Source organism: Propithecus coquereli, unplaced genomic scaffold (assembly GCF_000956105.1).
Source record: "Propithecus coquereli isolate 6110/MARCELLA unplaced genomic scaffold, Pcoq_1.0 Scaffold188, whole genome shotgun sequence".
Lineage (NCBI taxonomy): Eukaryota > Metazoa > Chordata > Mammalia > Primates > Indriidae > Propithecus > Propithecus coquereli.
The window spans coordinates 1863931-1881658 of NW_012143634.1; positions in this window are offsets into that span (position 1 = coordinate 1863931).

Genomic DNA, 17728 nt, shown 5'->3' on the forward strand with positions numbered 1-17728 from the left:
CATAGATTTGTTGTGTAAATTGAGGACCTGCAGGTTTGTCTTGCATACCCCTAGGCCTGTTAGCGGGTTACAAAGGATGTCACCAAAAAGGGAGGGGGGCATGATAAGGCATGTCTGACCTCCCTCCTCCTGGCAAGCAATTCAGCTTTAGGGTATTCCTTTGGCCACGAGGGGGTCCGTTTAGCCAGCCGGTGGGGGGGGGTCAGCCTTAAAATTTTATTTTAGTTCACAGTTTCAAGTTCCCAGGCCCGTAAGATTACTGACCAGAACTTTGTAACTTTCTGTTGCACTGATACATTCCCTTTGAGTTTTTTTTCCCCAGAAACGGCAGAACTTCCTTGCAGCTACGAGATAACTACACAGCCTTACACCCCCTGTTTGCCCAGAGAAGACAAGATTAGCGACACCCCACCACAGATTGTGCCCAAGAACCTGCTGAGCAACCTACTGTGTGCATCCCACCTGCACACAAGGCTGAAAGAATGACCAATATTAACCCCTAGCTCATTATACTACTAAAATCCCCACCCTGGGAGGGGCTTATCCACCATTTTTTGATCATGGGATGTATGTACTAGCATGATATCTCACTGCACTTGCGTGCCCTGCACTCTGCCCCAAACATGTAATGATACTCACTCTCTTCATGCATTATTCTTTTCACCTCCAGAAATGCCCCTCACCCTGTAGATTGGGGAGGTGGCTTTTAGGCAGTCCATTCCTCCCCACTCCCAGTTGATGTATTCTCCGCAATATATCTCCTTTCTTCCTTGGAAATCCCTGCTGTCTCAGTAATTGGCTTTCTGAGTGGTGAGCAACAGAGAGAACCCTCCTCTGTGGGTTCATTAACAAGATTACAAAAAGCTACCTCACTGAGAAAGGGACATTTAAGTGAAACCAAATTAGAAAAAGGGGATGAGAGTTTGGGGCTGAGGAAATAGCAAAGGCAGAGATCGTCAGGTAGGAGGCAGTTTGGCACATTGGTAGAGGGGATCAAGGCCATTTGGAGAAACAGAAGCCATATGAGGGGGGGCTCATGGGTCATGAGAAGAAATCTTGATTCTACTCCAAGTCACTTTGGAGTGAATCATCTGGGAAAGAGAGGCGTCATATAAAACCAACCCTTTCTTAACATGTACCTTGGAAGTAAAGGAGGCTGATGCATTGGGTACAACTTAGTACAATTTTAATATAGAGTCTCATTATAAAAGGAAAGGATAATCTATCTTGCTTCTGAATGCATCTAAGTGCTTTAACTATAATGAAGGTTTGCTTTAAGAAATTTGTAAATCTGCTTTTCTGTGTAGTTCAAATCTATGTCTAAGGGACTCATTCGTGATGAGAGCAGCTATTGATCATCCTCCATACCATTGTGTTTCCTGTGCTTGGAAGCTATTTTTAAAAAACTCCCCACCTTCCATTTTTCTCTCTTAGATAATTAATCCTACTTTCTAAAGTTTAGTCCTTTCCTTTAAATCTTGAGCCTTTGAGCTCTAGTAAAGCGAGGTTAAATTTTTTCAGGAAAGTTACAGAAAGATTAAATTGTTCACTTGAAAGTTGTTAAAGGGGTTAACAGTCTTTTTGCCTATTATGTCCAATTCCAGGTTTCTATCATGTTGAGAACAACCATACTGTTTTGCCTATTACCTTTTTTGTTTTGTGAACTAAAATAAAATCTTAAGCCTTCCCAGCCAATTGAATGGATCCCCTCTTGGCCAAGGGGAGCCCCTCCCCCCCAAAAAAACATTAAAGCTCAATTGGCCATGAGCAGAAGGGAAGTCAGATATGCCTAGTTATGCCCTGCCCCTTTTGGAGTTATTCTTTGTAGCAGTAAGATACAAAATCATTAACGGGCCTAAGGCCACGTAAGATAAAGCTTAAACCATACCTGCAGGTCATCAATTTACTTAACAGATCACTTGAGTCTAGGTATGTCTGGTGGCTTGTTTCTGATTAACAGACTTCCTTATCTTAACTTAAAACATTCCAAGCCTTTAGAAAAAGCTTCATTTCTTTAACCAATTGCAAATCAAAGAATCTTTAAACCCACCTATAACCTGTAATGCCCAGCTTTGAGATATCCTGCCTTATCAGGCCAAATCAATGTATGCCTTCCATGTACTGATATATGATTTTACATGTAATTTCTGTCTCCCTAAAATGTATAAACCCAAACCGTAAGCCAACCACAGTGAGGCCACTTGCTCAATGCTTCTTCGGTGTGGCTCTCCAGGCCATGGTCTCACATATTGGGCTCAGAATAAACCTCTTTAAATTACTTTACAGAGTTTGGGTTCTTTTCAATTGATAGTTTGGTTGTTTTTTAAATTGACATTCTTATTGAATTTTCAGGAAAGTTGTTTGGATTATGGGATGAAGGTGAGGCAAGGAGGCCCTTGTCCTGACCCTGCTAGGGTGGTTTAAATATGGTTTTGACTGGAGGTCTAGAGATGAAGTAGAAAACCTTCTGGGCTCCCTCCAGATCTGTGAACTATTGCTGACCTGTGTCCATGCTATTCTTTTGAACCAGGAGGTGTTTGATAAACAGGGTTGACTCTGGGGAAAAAGGAGTTGCTTCTTGAAGAATACAGGGCCTGTAAATATTAAAGTAATGTTTTCTCTCACAGGGATTGTGGTCAACCTAACTCTCACCAGTGGGAAGTGAATTAACTCAGAGCATCAATCTCCTAATTAGAAGAGCACAGCAATGGTCCCCAAGAGAGGAAGACATGGAACAAAATCACCCAGGGAACTACACACATCACTTCTCTCCCTCTCCTACCCCCCAGGGTGTGATCGGGGTGAGCATGTCAGAATGGCCCGAGGAGGAATGGGTATGAATGGTTTTGACAATTTTCCCAGGCAATGCAGAGAAGCAACTCTCCCTCACCTAATTGGAATCACTGGGAAAAAGAAATACCCAATGTTACTTATGAAAGTTTAAAATACATACTCTTGATTTTGTTGTAGGAATTTATTATGCAGAAATATTTGTACATTCATTCAAAAATAAATGCACAAGGATGGGAATTACAGCAGCCTGAACAGCAATGATAGTGATAATAATTACCTTTAAGTCCATCTGTAGGGGACTGATTAAATGTATGGTTCAGTCATACTCGGGGATTCTGTGCCTTGGTTAGAAAGAACAAGGCCAAACTATAAAGCATAAAGTTAGGGCATAAGCACTAACGTGGAGTGATCCTCCAGGTATATAGTTGGGTAGAAAAAGCAAGTTGCAAAACAATATGCATAATTTGATGTTTTTGTAAAACAAAACAAACATGTGTACATGTTTAAGTGCATAAAAAATTCTGGAAAGAGATACACAAATTCTTAACATCAGTTACTTAGAAGATGAGAGTGGAATAGGGTGGAACTTTCCATTTTTAAAGTGGACTTTGGCATTTAAACTTTTTTACAGTTAGCATTTATTTGTGAAGTCTTTTTCTTTTTTGTCCAAAGAAAAAAATTGATTGAAAAAAAAGTAAGTGCCCAACAAGTTTCCTTTGCTTCACGTGGTCCTCTGTCTCTTCTCCATCACAGCCTCTTCGGGTGTCTTCGCCAGCACCAGCTCCTCTCTTCACACCCACACCCAGCCTTCTGCCACTAGCATCATGTGGCAAATGAATGAGAGGAAGTAAACAAAAGTTACAGATGTTTTACGGGGGGAGGAGAAAGGGAAGCAAAACCCCTATCCTGTGAGAGGCCACTGTTAGACAGTGTGCATGGTTTACCAATACAATCCTCAAGACAACCCAGAGAGGTAGCATTTTATAGATTTTATCCAAGCCAATCACAATCTATCTGTTTTGAATGCCATTTAAAATGTGGACTTGAATTAGGAATAAGTAATTTTATACTTAGATCAGGCCCTTACAATCCCCACTGGGTTTAGCCAACATCTTCCCAAATGTGCTCAGTGTGTTCCATTCCAACCACCTTCAATCTGTCCCAAGAGATATTTTTCCCTAACATAAACCTCGTCACATCTCTTTCTTGCTTAAAATTCTTCAAGGATTAAACATTGCCTACAGGACAATACTGAAATTTACAAGTAGAGTTTCTAAGTCCCTTGATGATCTGGCCTCTGACAATCTTTTCAGTTTTGTCTCCTGCCACTTGCCCCACCCTTTGGCAAGCTAAGCAACTGGCAATTCCTTGAACACTCCATTTGTTTTTATTCCTTGGGTCATTGTGTATATAGAATATTGGGGTTTCTCTCATGAATTCCTACTTATATTTCAAAACTAAATTCATAGAGCTGAAACCTCTTCTGACCCACCTAAACTCTATCTCCTCTACTTAATGCCATATCCTGTATACCTGGTGTTTTATAAATATTTGCATTTTGTTAACCTGTTTAATTTTCCTATTAGACTTTTACCTCCTTGAGGATGGCGACCTTGTTTTCTTTATTATTTGTATACCCAATATCCAGAAGGCATATGCTAGATAGTAAATAAATGCTTAGTCATGGGTAAATAAAAATTAAATATGTAGTCAATTGAAATATATTTTGAGGGGGTGAATAAGGATTTGAGGAAGAGCATATGCAGGAGCGTCATGATTTGAAATAGTCTCCTAGGAGTAAAAGTTGAAGGTAATCGATCTGTAAGATTTGGGCACCAGATGATACAGAATTCTCAGGAAGTCAGAGTCTTATTTGAATCAAATGCGATTATCATTGATTTCAGAAATTTCTTGCCTTGGAAGCTTATATAGGATTGTGTGTTACAGACACATCAGCCACACAGCAAACAAAGAAAGAGGTAAAAATCAGACTTGTACGCAAACTCAGTACTAAAAATGGAGTCACTGTGCCACACAAAACAGATGAGGTGTGGACTTTAAAGAAAAAAAATGTGACTGAAGTGAAGAAGAAATGTCGCTCAGAGGTGCATTTTTTGTTCTTTCATTAACTTCCTGCATATAGAAAATTGATGTTAAGAGCAGCTGAAGCAAATTCTAATGGCTGGGGAATGATTTTAAAATAGAACATTGACAGTAGGCCACAACACTTTCTTGTAATTACTCATCTGGGTAAGGATTTCAAAAATGTATTAGCCATAAAGGAAAGACTCCAGACAGACACCTGCAATTCAAAATGTTTAGGCTGTTTCAGTTATGATGACTATTTTAAGCATATACACTCATGCACACACACACACACACATACCCCCAAAGCCCAAGTATGTGTTGATTTATTCTACTAATAGGCCTTTGCTTTAGGTATTCAGAGCTTGGAATAATGACACAACCCACGGGGAGAGAAAAATGTTCTCATGAGATAAATACTGCCCTCAGTACAGAAAAGAGTTAACATAGCAGGCCTAACTGCTTAGCCTTAGAAAGGCCTGCTTACAACATTGGCCCTTGGCTGGCGTCTGGAAACTTGAATTTCAGGAGGGTTTTCGCCATTTCTCATTGTGCCTGAACTGTTTGTGCAAACAACGTGGTTTATGCTGAACACCTGCTTTCCTTCTGGGAGTCTGGAATTTGGGTACATGCCAGGCAGAAGGTGCATATGTGACCAGCCCCTAGTCAAAGCCCTGGGTGCTGAGTCTTTAATGAGATTCCTTGGTAGACAACATTGTACAAATGTTGTGACAACTCATTGCTGGAGGAATTAAGAGCATCCTGTGTGACTCCACTGGGTGAAGACTCCTGGAAGCTTGTGCCTGTTTTCCTCCAGACGTTGCCCCTTGTACCTTTTCCCTTTGCTGATTTTACTTTGTGTCCTTTCACTGTACTAAGCCTTAGCCATGAGTACAACTGTATGCTGAGTCCTATAAGTTTTCCTAGTGAATCATGGAACCTGGGGGTGGTCTTGGGGATCCTGAAATCTGCTCCCCCAAACACCAGATTTGGATGCTTTTATGACCTTCCCTGAAAATTATTCTTACTTAATACTATCAGATCCTCTCCCAACATATCCTCCTCTTGGATGTGCTACAAATATCCAGTCAGAGCCTGCTTTAAAAAAAAAAACAAAAAAACTCATTGTTACATACATAGTTCTACAAAATAAATATAATTAGAAGTCAAAATTTTCCCCAAAATAAGCTAGGCAGTTCTGTCTAAACTTAAAGTATTAGAATATTGTAACTGACTTAATGAAAAAGTCTATAGGGATGTTCGGCCCCTTGGGAATATTCTGTTTCAATGTCAAGAAAGCTGGCTCACTTTCTAAAAAAGAGGAATGCCTGAGATTTCCTTTTCCCTCTTTTCCATCTGGCAAATCCCTACTTAGCCTTCAAGATTCATTTCAAATGTCAGCTCCTCAGTGCAGCCTTCTAAGCACCCCCAGGCTAAGTGGATCCTTCCTTTATCAGTCTGTAGGTTGCATTTTGTGCCTGCCTCTTCCATATACTGATCATGTTACATTCAGATTATTTATATAGTTCTCTCTCTCCTACACTTTGAGGTTCAGGACTATGTCTAACCATCCACCAATTCCCAGATCATACCTTAGTGTGTGACACAAAGCAGGGACCCAGAAATGGTTGGTTACTGTAGGGTGGGGAGCAGGAAAGCTTCCTCTACCCTCTTAGGGTCTCTGGCTGGGTCTGAAAACTAAACTGACGATGACAAATTAATAGGAGAAAGTCATACAAATTTATTTAATGTAAGTTTTACATGACACAGGAGCCTTCGTAAGGGAACAAAGACCCAAACCCAAAGAAATGGTTCAACCTGAGCATTTTTATACTAGGTTTGATGAAGAGTGGAGAGTTGTGGGAAAACATGATAGGACAAGGGAGTGTGAGCTAAGGGTAGTAAACTGGGGGAGACTTAGCAAGGTCTATTCCTTTGGATTCCTCTCAGTGTCCCTCCATCTTTGGAGATAAAGATGCTCCTTTCTTTCTTCTGGGTGTAGGGAGGGCACCTCTCACATGAGGGTCTTCTGACTTGTTTCAGGGGAGAAAGGGGAGAGAACAGAGAGTCCTTCTTGCACCTGCTATTTGTCAAATTCCTTCAGCTTAAAATATTCAATATGCCAAGGTGCCATATTTCGGGATAGTGTGTGCTGAACTCCATCAACACATAATAATAAATGAATCGCTGGGCATCTCCTTAATTCATAGATCAAATACATTTATGTTCGAGAGACCTTTTATTAATTGTGGTACTCTGAGATATAATTGAGTGATCTTGAACATTTTTTGAAAGGTGTAAAAGCAAAACACTATATTATTCTTGATTTTTCTTAATTATCATCACTGAAAGTTTGTGTTATTATTATTACTGTATGCAAATACAAGTCCTGGTATTTTGAAAATCTGAAGTTGAGCATCACTGTTCTAACTTGCTACGGAGCCAGACAGTATCTCATTACATCATATTTCATCTTTTTAGAAACTGACCAAACATGATCACAGGGGAAGCAGCAAAGGGATAACAGTTGTACTACTTCAAAGCAAACATCAGCCAGCGGCTCTGGTCTCAGCAAGGACCTCGTACTTACCAAATACAGTGGCCTCTTTGCCTTCAACTCTCACAGTGTCTGAAGCTGTTGCCTTCCTGTTTCTCGAGAGTCTCTCATTTCTTGCTTCCTAAGACCCCTCACTGTTATCCACCTTCCAGTTCTTCTGCCCCTTCTCTAGTTTCTTTTCTGGCTTTCCTACCACCTCCCATCCCCTTAAATGTGTTCATTCACTCATATTCTATCCATGACCCTCTTTTATCTCTATTCCTTCCTTTGGAAAATAAGACAGTTAACAATTACTATTTAAGCATTTACTATTTAAGCATTTACTATTTAATCTAATTCTCCTCAAATTACATAGGTAGCATTATTATCCCTATTTACAGATGAGGAAACTGAGGCACAGAGAGGATAAGTAAGCAGTTCAAGATCACCCAGCCCATAAGGGGAGAGGCTGGGATTGGAACTCAGACAGCCTGGCTCCAGGGTCCAGTCTCTTAACTGCTCCATCACTCTTTCTAGAAAGCATCTACGAAGCAGGACTCTTTGGTTCAGGGTCTGGAAATGAATTACAGGACAGTGCTGAGTCTGGAAGAACTGAAGATTGGCTGGTTTCTTGTGAATGCCTCAAAGGGATCTCGAAATCAGTTTATTTAAAACAGAAACCATTATTTACTCTGAAGTTGTGAGACCAGGCAACTGAACAAACACTGACCCCAGATTAGTTTTCCTTACGGCTTTTCTGTCTCTATTATTAATGCTATCGTTGATGCTGTCTTCAGACATCAAATTTGAGTTATCTTTGGGTCTTTCTCCTTCATTTTCGAAATTCAATCTGTTGCCTAGATGTGAAAATTCTTTTTCATAATCTTTTTGTTCGTTGGTTTTTCATATTCACTTCAAATCTTTCCTATTTCTCATCTGTTCTATTGTAATAATTTTCCAATCTGTCCACCTTCCTCATTTTACCTTCTTTTACCATCCTGTAGATTAGATCTCTTTTGTTAAAAAAAAATAAATGGTGAGCTTTTATTATCGTCAACAACAGAGAAGACTCTAGCCTGAAGTCTATGGGAACTGAGTTGCCCCACTGTGGAGGGCACAAGTTGTGGCAGTGCCTGGAAGACTTTCCTCAGAGATTCCCTTAGTCCTGCCATCCTACAGGAGGCATTTCTGGCTGAAAAATAATAACCTCACTCCTTAGCTTCACTTATAAGCTTCTCCTCAGTCTGGTGCCAACTCATCACATTCTCAGCCTTATGCCATCCTCAGCCTTATCCCATCCCCAACTCCAGCCCAACTGTTCTACCTTTCTATTCCTGAATGAGTTTGGGGCTTTTCCTTATGTTTTTCCTTTTGTCTGGAATGTTCTTTCCACCATCTCCACCTATTGGAAGTCCACTCATCCTTTAAGGCCATTCTCTAATACCAACTGCATTCATTCATCCATCCATCCATCCATTCATTTATTCTTTCTTTCATCCATCAAATATTTAACGAAAGACACTGCTCCAGGTTATCAGTGCAAAGGTGTCCAAGGCTTAGCCTTGCCCTCCAGATACCCATAGTTCCACAGGGAAGAGAGTTGGGTAATATAGAGTATGCCACAATCTACTCATGTACATGGTGCTGAGGGAAGAGAGAGGACAGATCAGCTAAGTCTTCTGAAGGGGGCAGAGGATAGGGGGATAATGACAGAGGCTTCATAGACAAGATGTTTGAGCTCCATGATTGTATCAGTCCAAAGTGACCTCGTAACTCTCCATTCACCCTTGGTGTGACATAAACATCACAATCACTGTGTATTGCGTAGTGCCAGGCACATTGTCATCTTTTGTGAAAAAAATATTTAAGGGATGAATGAACATATTTATATTAGATTAAAAGTTCCTGAAAAGCAGGGGCAGTGGTTCTCCTACATTGTATTCTGTAAGGTGCCCACTAAGTCATCCTTCAATTAGGTGCATTTATTACATTCCATTGATTGGAATCCGACTTTTTGTATAGGCACATCTGAATGCAGTAGAAAGCTTATTTCAGGATTTAAGAAATATTTGCATCATTTAAGGAGCTTATTAAATTCTAAAAAAATCCAATTTAAAAGCCTTTTTATTGAACCAAAAGTGAAAGTAATGAAAACCAATTTCGTGAAGTTAAAAAAACAGACTCTTAATAATAATTGTTTTTGAACTCCCTATTGCTTGACTCAATACATTTTGTTTCTGGTTAAAACTTTTCTGTCCTCTTGGGAACTCCCTAACCAATCCCAAAGTTATACAATAATTGAAGTTGTTAACTACTCTGCCAAATGTGGATCATTTGCCTGGGAGTTTGAATCACTTTTAAAAGCTCACTAATATTGCTTGTGGTGAAGAAAACAGTTCGTGGATGGTTTGGAAAAATCCTGTGGATTCACTTCAGTTTTTTTCCTCAAGTTAAATTAAACTATTATTAAATTTCAAATGTTTTATTAGATATAGCATGTCTAGTCCAATTCTATTTTTATGAAATTATTTCAGGGTGTCTGGATTGTTATATTCTCTGTCTGCATCATTGGGTCTGTTGATGTTGGCTAGTTTCACATAGTGGGACTTTGGGGGATTTGTAGCTTTCTTCTTTGTACTTTGATGTATTGCTTGATTCAAAAAAAAAAATAAAGAGCATTTCTCCATTTCATAAAATCAATATGTCATTACTTGATTTAAAAAAAATGTACTCTCTGTGTTTCAGATTTCAATTCAAACAATAAATGCCTATGGAGTGCCTATCTAGGTCATTAAACATGAAGGCCGGGCGCGGTGGCTCACGCCTGTAATCCTAGCTCTCTGGGAGGCCGAGGCGGGCGGATTGTTTGAGCTCAGGAGTTCGAAACCAGCCTGAGCAAGAGTGAGACCCCGTCTCTACTAAAAATAGAAAGAAATTAATCAGACAACTAAAAATATATAGAAAAAATTAGCCGGGCATGGTGGCACATGCCTGTAGTCCCAGCTACTTGGGAGGCTGAGGCAGGAGGATCGCTTGAGCCCAGGAGTTTGAGGCTGCAGTGCACTAAAATGATCACGTTTGTAAATAACCACTGCCCTCCTGCCTGGTCAACATAGGGAGACCCTGTCTCAAAAAAAAAAAAAACATGAAATGTCTGATTTCAAATCAAAAGTGTAGTTTATTATATTTCTAACAAGAAGCAGTACAATTAATCAAAGTATGCACCTAGACTATCGATACAGTTTTGTCATCTTAACAGTAGCTTGTTTATGCGAACAGCGAAGAAGCCTAGAGAGTGAGTGGCGATGAAATTGTGAAAGGCGTTTTCCACAGCTTGTTGACAATTGAACATTTTTCCTTGCAAGAAGTGGTCCAAAGCCTGAGAGAAGTGGTAGTCAGTTGTTGCAAGGTGTGGTGAATACAGTGGATGACAGAGAGTTTCCAAGTCCAGCCTTTGTAGCATGAGCAGCATTGTTTGCGCAACATGTAGTAGAGTGTTGTCTTGCCAGAGGATTGGCCTGTCTCTATTGACCAATCTCGGCTGCGTAATGGCAAGCATCCTCTTTGTTTCATCCAATTGATTGCAGTAGACATCCGCTGTAATCCTTCCCAAACACTTCCTTGGTATTTTGAGCTGTCTGTGCTGCACTGGTTACAAATAGTAACGGATCAGGAGGCTGGGGGCAGGAAAAGCAGAGAGTAGAGCATGAGCAAAGTCCTAGAGGGAAGAAACAGTGTGGTTTGTGTGGCGTGCTGGCACAGCTAGTATGGAAAGATAGTAGAGAGTTGTCCAAAGACCAGCTCAAGAAAGGCTTTCTTGCTACTCCAAGCCACCTGTGCTATGCTAGGGAGCTTAGTAGGAAATGAGATACCATAGAAGGGGTATACAAAAGAAAGTGACAATGGTTAGATTTGTGATTTAGATAAATCACTCAGGTGGCACCAGGTATGGATGCAAGGCTGGCAAGACTAGATGCTGAGACCAGTTAAGTTTTTGCCACAATTCATAGATGAGATGGCAAGGGCTTAAACTAAAGCAGTGGAGGTAGGAGTAGAGAAATGGGTGGTGGCTTTGAAGCATATATAGTAGGTGGAATTACCAGGGCTTGGTGTTTGATTGCTGTGGAGGTTAAGAGGAAAACTCTAGGATCATCCTCAGGTTTTTGGGTGTGTGCCCTTTGCTGAAATAAAAGACAGGAGACAAATTTCAGGGGAAAGAGCGATGAGTTCTGTTTTGGACTTTTTGGGTTACAGGTGCCTGTGGACCACCCAAAAGGGCCCACACAGCAGGAATTTGGATATAGTATTCTGTAGGGGAGGAAAAATATTTTTTTCCATGTACTAGACTCCATGTGCTAGATTCTCTGGCTGGGGCTGACAAAGACAGTTTAACAAAAGAAAACATACAAATTAATTTAATATAAGTTTTACATGACATGGGAGCCTTCTTAAGGAAATGAAGACTCAAAGAGACCGTAAAAGTTGAGCATTTCTATACCAGGTTTGATGAAGAGTGGAGAGTCGTGGGAAGACATAATAGGACAAGGGGGTGTGAGCTAAGGGTAGTAAACTAGGGGATGCTTAACAAGGCCTGTTCATTCAGATTCCTCTTGGTGTCCCTCTGTCTTTGGGGAAATACTCCTCTCTTTCCTCCAGGTCTAGGGCGCCTCTCACATGAGGGTCTTCTGACCTGCTTAAGGAGAAGTTTAGAGAGTCCTTTCTGCACCTGCTGTTTCTCAAATTCCTTCAGCTTAAAATATTCAATATGCCAAGGTGCTATATTTTGGGGTAGCATGTTTTGAGCCCCATCAGTTCTAAAGCTCGAGGGAGAGTTCTGGGTAAGGCATGAATTAGGAAGCACCCATGGTTAAATGCATGAGGTCAGGGAAAATCGATCAGAGCATGTGAAGAGTTATGGACTGAGGATGAGAAGCAGGTAGATTGAGAGAGGAGCATGAAGGAGACAGAGAGACAACGCCCAGGGGCATGAAAAGTGGCCCCGGAGAGGGCAATGCTATTGCCGGGGTACTAGAGACTTTCTAGGAGGAACTAGTGGACCACAGTGTCAAATGCCTCAGGACAATCCAGAAGGTAAAGGTGGGAAAATATCCATTGAGTTTGACAACCAGAGGGTCATTCATAACCTTTGTCAGAGCAGTTGCAGTACAGGGGCTGAGTAGATACTCTAACCCTGGCCTGTGTGAGGGCAGGCCTATGGCTAAGGGGAGATTTTTTTTTCCTGCCTTCAGCCAGCCCAAGTCAATCGAGCTTCTTTGTACAATCACGTAGGGATATGTTCTGAGAAATGAGTTGTTAGGGTGACTTTGTCATTGTGCGAACATCCCAGGGTGCACTTAACACAAACCTAGATGGTACAGCCTACTACACACCTAGGCTGTATGGTGTAGCCTATTGCTCCTAGGCTACAATCCTGTATAGCAAGTTACTATACTGAATACTGTAGACAACTGTAACACATTGCTAAGTATTTATGCATCTAAACATATCTAAACAGAAAAGAAAAGGTACAGTAAAAATATTGCATGAAAGATAAAGAATGATACACCTGTATAGGGCACTTACTATGAATGGAGTTTGCAGGACTTGAAGTTGTTCTGGGTGAGTCAGTAAGTGAATGGTGAGTGAATGCAAAGGCCTAGAACATTACTGTATGCTACTGCAGACTTTATAAACACTGTGCTCTTAGGCTACACTAAATTCATTTTAAAAGTTTTCTTTCATCAATAATAAATTAACCTTAGTTTACTGTAACATTTTACTTTATAAACTTTTTCATTTTTTAAAAATTTTTGACTCTTTTGTAAAAATACTTATCATAGAACACAAACACATTGTACAGCTATATGAAAGTATTTTCTTTCTTGTTTTTTTTTTGAGACAGAGTCTCACTGTCGCTCCTGGCTAGAGTGCAGTGATGTCATCATAGCTCACAGCAACCTCAAACTCCTGGGCTCTAGTGATCCTCCTGCCTCAGCCTCCCAAGTAGCTGGGACTATAGGCATGTGCCATCATGCCCAGCTAATTTTTCTATTTTTTGTGGAGATGGAGTCTTGCTCTTGCTCAGGCTGGTCTCGAACTCCTGGCCTCAAGCAGTCCTCCTCCTTTGGCTTCCCAGAGTGCTAGGATTACAGGCATGAACCACCTCGATCGACATATTTTCTTTCTTTATATACTTATTCTATAAGCTTTTTTTCATTTAAAAAATTTTAATTCATTTTTATACTTTTTAACTTTTTCATTAAAAATTAAGGCACAAACACATACATTAGCCTCTGTCTATACCAGGTCAGGACCATCAATATCATTGTCTTCCACCTCCATATCTTGTCCCGCTGGAAGGTCTTCAGGGGCAATAACACACATGGAGCTGTCATCTCCTATGATAACAATGTCTTCTTCTGGAACACCTCCTGAAGGACCTGCCTGAAGCTGTTTTACCGTTAACATTTTTTTAATAAATAAAAAGCACACTCTAATTAATACAATGATAAAACTATACTATAGTAAATACATAATCCAGTAACATAGTTGTTTATTATCATTATCAAATATTATGTACTGTACATAATTGTATGTGCTATACTTTTATACAACTGGCAGTGCAGTAGGTGTGTTTACACCAGCATCATCACGAACACATGAGTAATGCATTGTGCTATGACATCACGATGGCTACTACATCACTAGGAAAATAGGAATTTTTCAGCTCCATTACAATGTTATGGAACCACCATTGTACATGAAGTCTGGCATTGACCGAAACATTATTATGTGGTGTATTATCTTAAATCACACAATTTATAAATTTACAAAGGAGAGCTTCTCCTTCCTTCCTTCCTTCCTTCCTTTTCTTCTCTTTCTTTCTTTCTTTCTTTCTTTCTTTCTTTCTTTCTTTCTTTCTTTCTTTCTTTCTTTCATGACAGGGTTTTGCTCTGTCATCCAGGCTTGAGTACGGCGGCAAAATCAAAGTTCACTACAGCCTCGAACTCCTGGGCTCAAGTGATCTTCCTGCCTCAGCCTCCAAGTAGCTAGGACTATAGGCGCAACCACCACACTCAGCTAATTTCTCTATTTTTTGTAGAGACAGAGTCTCACTATGTTGCCCAGGCTGGTCTCAAACTCCTGCCCTCAACCCAGTCCTCCAACCTCAGCCTCCCAAAGTTCTGGGATTATAGGTGTGAGCTTTATTTCTTATAAAGAGTTACAGCCTGCAATGTGGCCATGCCGACAGGCTGGAAAGCAGGGCCCCTGGCAGAGCCTAAAAGGCAGGCACTTCAAAATAGGGGAGAATGGAATAGAAATTTATTATAGGGTATGTATTCAGCAGGTTACAGAGGAGCTATGAATATTCATGAAGGTGGTCCTAACGCATGCATGCTGAATAAACATGTATGTTACATATGACCCATTTTCACCTTGGAGCAGACATTTAATATTTAAATGTATTATAATTAGGTCCTATACATCAAAAGGTAAAGCAGGGCCATGGAGGCACTCAAGTGTGCAGCCTCTGTAAACTGCCAGAACCAGTGCATGGCCTGTGTCGTTCTTATCAGGAGAAAGTTACTGAAATCAGTCTCGTGTCCAGTCAAAGCTGTAGTTATGGAAACAGGGAGCGGGGGTGGGGGGCGGTCAGCATCTGGTGGTAAAGCTGCAAATTGTTTCAATATTGCTTATCTCCAAGCCAGTGTTTTTTAGTTGCTAGAGAAAAAGAAACCTTGTGGAGGTCAGAACATAGTTTATTCTCTAAGTGTAGGGGTGCGTGACTTAACTCTTGCCTGGTATGGCCTTAGGTACTGTTTATAATTTGGTGTCTTATTGCCACAAAGAGCCTGTTTTGTCAGTCTTATGATCTCTATTTTAACATTAATGCTAGTCAGTTGTTGTGTCCAAATTCTGAAAGAGAGAAAATATAAGGTAGCATGTCTGACTCCCCTTCCTGTCATGGCCAGGAACTCAGTTTGTAAGGGTCCCTTTGTCCAAGAGGGGGATACATTCAGTGGTTGGGGGTGCTTAGGATTTCATTTTTAGTTTACAGGTGCATAATGGTATCTCCATCTCTGGTAGGAAGATTGTTTTTTAGTCCGTCATTTGCTGACTGTAGCCCCTAAAGGATCCCAGCCTTGTTTGGGCCCCAGGACTCTCTCCTGCTCTTGCAGGCTATAGACTTTAGTATTAGGTAATTAAATATGAAATGTCCAATTTCTAATCAAAAGTTTAGTTTATTATATCTCAAACAAGAAGCAGTACAATGAATCAAAGTGTGCACCTAAACTATCAACACACTTTTGCCATCTTAATGGTAGCTTGTTTATGCCGTGAAGAAGTCTGGAGAGCTAGTGGCGATGAAATCGTGAAAGGCGTTTTCCACAGCTTGTTGAGAATTGAATATGTTGCCTTGTAAGAAGTGGTCCAAAGCCTGGAAGAAGTGGCAGTCAGTGCAAGGTGCAAGGTGTGGTGAATCCAGTGGATGACAGAGAGTTTCCAAGTCCAGCCTCTATAGTTTGAGCAGCGTTGTTTTTTGCAACATGTAGTCTTGCAAGAGAATTAGTCTGTCTCTATTCACCAATCTTGGCTGCTTAATTGCAAACATCCTCATCATTTCATCCAATTGGTTGCAGTACACATCTGCTGTAATCGATTGACCAGGTTTCATGAAACTGTAGTGGATAATACCAGCGCTGGACCACCAAATAGATACCATTAGCTTTTTTTGATAAATATTTGGTTTTGGACTGCATTTCAGGACTTCATCTTTATCCAACCATTGTGCTGAATGCTGCAGTTGTCAAAAAGAATCATTTTTCATCACAGGTAACAATACGGTGTAGAAATGGTTCACCTTTATGTCATGACAACAAAGAAAGGCATACTTTGAGACAATTTCTCTTGGGACGTTCATTTAATTCATGCAGTGTCCATCTGTCTAGCTTCTTTATCTTGCCAATTTGTTTCAAATAGTCCAATATTGTTGGAATAGTAACGTCAAACCTTGCTGCTAATTCACACATAGGTTGAGATGGATTTACTTCCACTATAGTTTTCAGCTCATCATTATCCACTTTGGTCTCAGGTCACCCACATGGCTCACTTTCAAGATTAAAATCACCAGAGTGGACTTTCTCAAAGCATGGACATACTGTACTTTCATTAGCCACGTCCTTCCCAAACACTTCGATGACATTTCGAGCTGTCTGCACTGCATTGTTTCCATGATGGAACTCATATTCAAAAATAACACTAATTTTTGACTTATCCATGACTTCACAAAAATTGCTCTAAAAAAATATTTGAGAGATAATCAGAAGCCAAAACATGCTTTTGAGAGAAGGAGGATGTACCTTCACAATAGAAACAAAACAAAACAAAACAAAACAAGAAGTGTCAAAGTAAAATGTCAGAGATATCAACTGTCAAACTTAGTACTTAAGGAGATCATTTCATAACATTTCATACTTAATAACCTATACTATTAATATAATAGTTTCCTGGTTACTGAGGTGGAGAAACAATCTAACCTGGGGTAGGGCTCTCTTTTCTAGTTCACAGAATCTTTTCCATTTTTGGACCCTGGGAGTTTCCTTACTTTCCTTGAACTCAGCTGTATATTTAAAAGGAATTTGTTGCATTTTTTTTTATCCAGGCTTTATACATGTTTCCTAGTGGGAGGTTTAAAAGGATATGTACTGTGTAATATTGCCAGAAATGGAAACACAGATCTTGTTCTGTACATTTAAATACATCACAGGGACATAGTTTTTCCTTAGTCCCACAGTTATTCTATTTTGTTGCTTTATCACCTTGTCTTGAGCTCTTTTTTTTTTAAATTTGTTTTTTTAGAGGCAGAGTCTTGCTATGTTGCTCAGGCTGGACTCAAATTCTTGAACTCAAGGGATCCTCCAGCCTCAGCCTCCCATATAGCTGGGATTACAGGAGCACACCACTCTACCTGGCAAGCTCTTCTTTTACAAGTTCTCTTAAAGCCTTGAATATTCTTTGAATATTTTTCTATTCCTTGCCATGATGTTTATCATTCATTCAGTATGTTGCTAGGTTCCATTTTCTAATACTTTATTTAGGATTTTAACATCTATGTTCATAAGTGACACTGACCCATAGTATTTTTCTTATTCTCTTCTTCCTTTTCTCCTTCTCTCTTTCCTTTCCTCCCTCCCTTCCCTTCTTTCTTTCTTTTTTTTGAGACAAAGTCTCACTGTGTTGCCCGGGCTAGAGTGCTATGGCGTCAGCCTAGCTCACAGCAACCTCAAACTCCTGGGCTCAAGCGATCCTCCT